The following is a 7,935-nucleotide window of genomic DNA, read 5'->3' as shown; positions in this document are numbered from 1 at the left end:
ATGGGGGACTTTTGGGATAGCATTGGAAATGTAATTGAGGAAAATACGTAATAAAAAATATTAAAAATTAAAAAAAAATAAAAAGGCTCTTTTACACTATTGCATACGCCAGCAAGATTTTGATGAAAGGACTCTGGTATACATGTCTCGTGTGAGGCTATGCCAGTGCCTGGCAAATACAGAAGTGGAGGCTCATAGTCATCTATAAGATGGAACACAGAGGCTCCAATGGAAAAGCTAGAGAAAGCACCCAAGTAGTGAAGGGGTCTGCAACCTTATAGGTGGAACAACAATATGAACTAACCAGTACCCCCAGAGCTCGTTTCTCTAGCTGCATATGTAGCAGAAGATGGCCTAGTCAGCCATCACTGGGAAGAGAGGCCCCTTGGTATTGCAAACTTTATATGCCCCAGTACAGGGGCATGCCAGGGCCAAGAAGTGGGAGTGGGTGGATAGGGGAGCAGGGTGGAGAGAACGCATAGGGAACTTTCGGGATATTATTTGAAATTTGGAATGTATATATAGAAAATATCTAATAAAAAAAGGGGGAATCTGTTAAGCCGGACGTGGTGGCGCATGCCTTTAATCCCAGCACTCGGGAGGCAAGAGGCAGGCGGATTTCTGAGTTCGAGGCCAGCCTGGTCTACAAAGTGAGTTACAGGACAGCCAGGGCTATACAGAGAAACCCTGTCTCAAAGAACCAAAACCAAATCAAAACAACAAAAAAAAAAGGGTCTTTTCTCTCAGATGTACATGAACATAATTACAACAATTATGTAAACTGTAAATATGATATACACTTATAACATCTAGTCTATCACATTTGGCAATTTACTTATTTATATTATTATTTTTATTGTATATTTTCTTTATTTACATTTCAAATGTTATCCACTTTCCCAGTTTCACCCCCTCCTGGAAACTCCTCATTTCATCCTCCGTCCCCCTGTTTCTATGAGGGTTTTCCTCCATCACCCACCTACTCCCATGTCCCAGCTCTCGATTTCCCTACACAAGAGCATCTATCGAGCCTTCATAAGACCAAGGACCTCTTATCCCACTGATGCCTGACAAGGGCATCATCCAAGCTGCATCATCATATGCAGCTGGAGCCAGGTGTACTCTTTGGTTGGTGTTTTAGACCCTGGGAGCTCTGGGGGTGGGGGTGGGGGTCTGGTGGATTGATATTGTTGTTCTTCCTACTGGGTTGCAAACCCTTTCAGTTCCTTCAGTCCTTTCTCTAACTCCTCTGTTGGGCACCCATTGCTCATTCCAATGGTTGCCTGAGAGAATCCACCTCTGTATTTATAAGGCTCTGGCAGAGCCTCTCAGGAGACAGTTATATCAGGCTCCTGTCAGCATGCACTTCTTGGCATCCACAATAGTGTCTGGGCTTAGTAACTGTATATGGGATGAATCCCCAGGTGGGGCAGTCTCTGGATGGCCTTTCCTTCAATCTCTGATCTACACTTTATCTCCATATTTGCTCCTGTGAGCATTTTGTTTTCCTTCTAAGGAGGACAGAAACACCCATACTTTGGTCTTCCTTTTTCTTGAGCTTCATGTGGTCTGTGAATTGTATCTTGAGTATTTGGAGTGTTGGGGCTAATATCCACTTATTAGTGAGTGCATATTATGTGTGTTCTTTTGTGATTGGGTTACCACACTCAGGATGATATTTTCCAGTTCCATCCATTTGCTTAAGAATTTCATGAATTTATCACTTTAATAGCTGAGTAGTACTCCATTGTGTAAATGTACCACATTTTCTGTAGTCATTCCTCTGTTGAAGGACATTTGGGTTCTTTCCAGCTTCTTGCTATTATAAATAAGTCTGCTATAAACATAGTGGAGCATGTGTTGTTACTACATGTTGGAGCATCTTCTGGGTATATGCCCAGGAGTGGTATAGCTGGGTCCTCAGGTAATACTGTGTCCAATTGTGTAAGGGACCACCAAACTGATTTCCAGAGTGGTTGTACCAGCTTGCAATCCTACCAGCAATGGTAGAGTGTTCCTCTTTCTCTACATCCTTGCCAGTATCTGCTGTCACCTGACTTTTGGATCTTAGACATTCTGAATGGTATAAGGTGGAATCTTAGGGTCGTTTTGATTTGCATTTTTCTGATGACTAAGGATGTTGAACATTTATTTTTTTAGGTGCTTCTCAGCCATTTAATATTCCTCACTAGAAAATTCTTTTTTTAGCTCATTACCCCATTTTTAATAGGGTTATTTGATTTTCGGGAGTCTAACTTCTTGAATTCTTTGTCTATATTGGATATTAGCCTTGTATCGGATGTAGGATTGGTAAAGATCTGTTCCCAATCTGTTGGTTGCCATTTTGTCCTATAGACAGTGTCCTTTGCCTTACAGAAGCTTTGCAATTTTATGAGGTCCCAGTCTTGATTTTAGAGCATAAGCCATTGGAGTTTCATTCAGGAAAATTTCCTCTGTGTCCATCTCCTTTATAAGTTTCAGTGTATCTGGTTTTATGTGGAGGTCCTTGATCCACACAGACTTGAGCTTTGTACAAGGAAATAAGAATGGGCTGATTTGAATTTTTCTACATGCTAATCGCCAGTTACAAGCACCATTTGTGAAAAATGGTGTCTTTTTTTCGCTGGATGGTTTTAGCTCCTTTCTCAAATATCAAGTGACCATATGTATGTGGGTTAATTCCTGGGTCTTCAATTCTATTTGACTTATCTTCGTGCCTGTCTCTGTATCAATACTATGCATTTTTTTTAAATCACTATTGCTCTGTAATACAGCTTAAGGTCAGGGATGGTGATTCCTCCAGAAGTTCTTTTATTGTTGAGAGTAGTTTTCTCTATCCTGGATTATTTGTTGTTCCAAATGAATCTTCAAATTGCTCTTTCTAACTCTATGAAGAATTGATTTGGAATTTTGATGGGGATTGCATTGAATCTGTAGATTGTTTTCACCAGGATGGCCATTTTTACTAAATTAGTTCTGCCAATCCAGGAGCATGGGAGACCGTTCCATCATCTGAGATCTTTGATTTCTTTCTTCAGAGACTTGAATTTCTTGTCATATAGATATTTCACTTGCTTGGTTAAAGTCACACCAAGGTATGTAATAGTTTGAAGAGTATTGGTATTAGGTCTTCTTTAAAAGTATGATAGAATTCTCCACTAAACCCATGTAGTCCTGGGATTTTTATTTTTATTTTTTTGGCTGGGAGACTATTAATGACTGCTTCTATATCTTTAGGGGACTGTTTAGATGGTTTATGTAATTCTGATTTAACTTTGGCACCTGGTATTCTGAAATTGCCTCATTGTGGGAGAAAAATGCACATAGGTAAAGAGCTTGCAGAATTTTTTGTTTTGAGAGACTAACATGTTTTGAGAGACTAACATTAAATATCCCCAAAGCAAGAGACTTTGGTTTATGAAAAGAACTAATTTGATATAGTAGAGAGGCCACCAATTTCTGGAGTTCCTACATTCTATTCTGAGGCAAATAAATCAGAAAAAGCAGGTTATAAGTCAGGAATTATAAGTAAACTGACTTAGAGCCCCTATAATTCAGTTCAAAAATCAGAGCTGTATGTGATTCTTATGGTCTTATTAGATTTTCCTGAATCTCTTACTATAGAAACTGACTCAATATTCAGAAAGAGTTGTTTTACATATTGAAATGGCTGAATGTATTCTGAATGATTTATAATTAGCTTTGCTATTTTTTCAACTACAACAAGTAACCAAAAATAGAAATCATTAATTGTGTATAAAAAATATCAGATCCCATACAGGTCTACCAGACCCTCTATAGCACAAGGCAGTGATGAAATTGGTCAAATACTAAAAGGAAATGTGCTTACTTGTCAATAGGAAAGATTTGAAAAATGCTTTTTCAATCATTTGGCCACAATCCAAGGAAATTTCCTACTTGTTCTTTGTATAGCCAAACTTTATTATTATCTGAAGGAAATAACTCTAATAACTCAAAGAATTTAAACTTGACAAAGGATATGTTTCATTTTTCACAGTTTGGAAAATTAATGTATGAAGACCACACCATAGATAAATATTCAGGATTTTAATGGGAAACTGCTTTAAATTCTGAAAAAGCTGATTCTGTAATTAAACCTTTATTAGAAATTATGTCATTATGTGTATACCTGTTCAAATTAAGACTGACAGCACTCCAGCATAAGTCTTTTAGTAAAATGAAACTTTTTTTGCATATTACAACGTAAAGCATATTATAGGTATACTACACAATCCTATAGGACAAGCAGTTTTAGAAATATCTAATCACAACCTAAAATAAATACTTACTAAACAGAAAGGGGTACCAAAAGCTCCCAGAAATAGATTACATAGTGCTTTATTACCTTTAAAATTATTAAATGCTAATGATTAAAAAGCAATAGCTGCTGAGAGGCATTGGATTGTGGAAAACCTGCTGAATTAAACCAGCCTATATATTTTAAGGATTTGTTAACTTCAGAATGGAAGGCAGAAAATGTGTGGTGTTGAGGCAAAGGTTATGCCTTTATCTCAACAGGAAATGAAGAGCTGTGGAGACTTAGGGAGACCTCCTGAAATCTTTGTTATAGACATAAAGGAAGAAACCCAGAAGAATAACAAATCAACTAACATGAACACTTATCCCTCTACATGGGAACAGCCCTGAGACTAGCCTTCAGTCTTTAGAACTTATTAATACATGCCATCCTTTATATGGCCTGGATGGAGGAGATTTATATTACAGTTTATTGTACAGTCCAAACAGACTTAATAAAGTTTGATGCCTTTCTCTTCTTCAGACAAAGAACAGAGAATCATCTTTAGCTCTTTTGTTTACATTCCACATTCTATATACTTGTTAATATAGATATTTATATTACTTTTAAGAGTTTGTGTGTTTTCAGAGCAAAAGAATTAAATACCAATGAAGACAAGCAACCCAGGTAATCCAGCCTCACAAACTTCCTCAGTATCTGTTTCCTCAAAAATCTGCATCCAGGACAACTTTAAAATGGCTGGTTAAGATGGTCCAGCCTCACAGACAGTCCAAGTCAAGATTTCAGTTAAGCCCTATACTTTATGTTACACAGAGACCAGACAATAAATGATATAGCTAGATCTCCCAGGAATTGGCCTATATCCCAAATTTTTTAGGACCACCAAAAGATGCCATCACCCTCAGACAGGAGAAATCAATTTTAAGAGAACAGTACCTTGATTCCCAAGAGGTGGGGTGGGTTTTGATTGTGCAGTGAGTGAAGAATGCTTGTCTTCATTTAAGCGGGGGTTGGTCACAGTTGTTACTGGTCTTGGTCAGGGAGAAAATGAAGTAAAAGAAGTTAGATTTGGTGATCTCTTCCTTTCTCTCTCTCTCTCTCTCTCTCTCCTCTCTTTCTTTCTCTTCTATTTAGTGTTAGGCTGTTGGAAACTGGGCCACGCTAACATTAACTGGGTTTCACCTAGGAGGCAAACCGGGGCTGAAAAGAAAGGGGAAAGTAAAGCCGGGCATGGTGGCGCACGCCTTTAATCCCGGCATTCGGGAGGCAGAGGCAGGCGGATTTCTGAGTTCGAGGCCAGCCTGGTCTACAAAGTGAGTTCCAGGACAGTCAGGGCTATACAGAGAAACCCTGTCTCGAAACAAACAAACAAACAAACAAACAAACAAACAAACAAACAAAAAAGGGGAAACTAGGCAGACGAGAGAGAAATGGAGCCAAGACAATGTTCTGATCAAGGCTCAAATGTTTAATGGCGAATGTGCTTATAAAGGAGGGGGAGGCCCATTCCTGCCAATTCATTCTTGGAGCCCAGCTGCAGGTGACCACGTGCAGGATAGGATGTAGTCTCAGGAATAGCTAGGCGGCCTCCCAGCAGGTAGCAGTATCTTGAAGAGGAACAGTGACAGTGGCTGAACAATACAGTGATCTAGGGAGGCTTCACCCTAGATAATCTCCTTAGTGGCAGCAAAGTTGAGGTCTGTCTCAGCCAGTTTCAGGCCTAGGGGAGGTTACAATTTCCTCCCTGTTATTAATGTAAAAAAATAAGCTGGACTGAGGCATAAAATTTATTTTTGCTCCATAGTCCTGCCTGGGAATTATGGTGGCTGGCGGCTGCGCCTGTCTTAGGAAATCTTAGATCTTCCTGAACCATCCAATTCTGTCTTGGAGGCTACATGTAGCTAGTTTGTGTTATATTTCACACAAACATGGCTCTGTGGTATGTTATCAACAGCCATGGCCTTTTGTCTTAGATTGGTATGTTTCCGAGATCTGGGTGCCCATCATTGACTGTCCAGCCCTCATTAGCACACCTTATTCCCAATTCAGACCAAAGCCACAATATGTACTAGAATGCTTCTTGATGAAGAATAATAACTGCCACCTGCGCTGTTGGAGGCAAGGCTGTACACCTGCTGCAGCTAGGCTGACCAGTGTGGCTGACCTGCTTGAGAAACAAAGGTGGGACAGTGAAAAGCAACAGTATAAAAGCTTCTTTGGAGAAGTCCAGGTACTCCATTCAGTTGCAAATTAGCAACGATGAAGCTTAGACTTAGAGATCCCGGTGTTGGAGAGGTGGCTTTGAGATTTGCAGAAAGGCTGCAGGTTCTCTGGGAGTGGACGCTATGCTCTAAATTAACTTTGCTAGGTAATTAAGATTTTAGCTATCTTCCCTAGGATTCTCTAATACTGGAATTATTACCAGACCAGTCCAAGGTTGAGTTAGAATAACTGGTCACAATGAGGGAAGGAGAAGAATAACTATAACTCTATCTTGTGACTAATCTTTCTAAGTCAGATTATACAGTCTCTACTGTTCTATGTCCCATACGGTTTTAAAAAATTGTAGCAAGGCAGCTTAGCTTGTCCAAACTGGGAAAATGGCAAACAGAGGTGGGTCAAAAACATACACCCAATTCAGCTTTCTTGTCACTATAGTCAGGGCACTCAGCGTACTCAGCTGTCAGCTTGTCACACAAATTAGCTGTCATGCTTCTGCAGCGTTCTGTGAAGAGAACCTATGCTTTACCCGTTCCCAACAAGGTAGCTGTTCAGGATCAAGGCATATGCCAATAAGTAGATCCTTTTCATCTCACCTAGACATGATTATGTCTGGTTTTAAGATACTATGAGGCATTTATTAAGTTCTTTGACATTCAAATTTCAAAATTCTTAAAGTATGATTTAAATAATGTGCACAGGGATATATTAAATAATGTGCACGGGGATATAATTTCCCCCTTCCTTTGTTTTTTAAGAAGAAGAGTTTTTAAAGTTCCACAATACCCTGTCTTTGAGAATTATTGACAAAACATTTCAAATGCTTGACTGTTATAGTCAGTATTAATATAACAAGGACAGTGACTAATTATACTTTTTTTTTCTGTATAAAAATATAAGACAACACTTTATTTTTCTTCTTCCTTTTTTTTAATTATTTTTTAATATTTTTTATTACATATTCTCCTCAATTACACTTCCAATAATATCCCAAAAGTCCCCCACAGCGCCCCAAACTTCCCCACCCACCCACTCCCACTCTCCTGGACCTGGCATTCCCCCACATTGGGGCATATAAAGTTTGCAAGTCCAATGGGCCTCTCCCTCCAGCGATGGCCGACTAGGCCATCCCTCGACACACATGCAGCTAGAGACAAGAGCTCCGGGGCACTGGTCAGTACATCACGTTGTTCAAACTATAGGGCCGCAGATCCCCTTAGCTCCCTGGGCACCCTCTCCAGCCTCTCCATTGGGTGCCCTGTGATACATCCAATAGCTGACTGTGAGCATCAACTCCTGTGTTTGCTAGGCCCCGGCATCGTGTCACAAGAGACAGCTATATTTGGGTCCTTTCAGCAAAATCTTGCTAGTGTATGCAATGGTGTCGGCGTTTAGAAGCTGATTATGGGATGGATCCCTGGATACGGCAGTCTCTA

The sequence above is a fragment of the Mus caroli genome, chromosome 15 (assembly GCF_900094665.2).
Source record: "Mus caroli chromosome 15, CAROLI_EIJ_v1.1, whole genome shotgun sequence".
Lineage (NCBI taxonomy): Eukaryota > Metazoa > Chordata > Mammalia > Rodentia > Muridae > Mus > Mus caroli.
The sequence above is the reverse complement of the archived record's forward strand: the minus strand, read 5'-3'. Positions refer to the sequence as shown.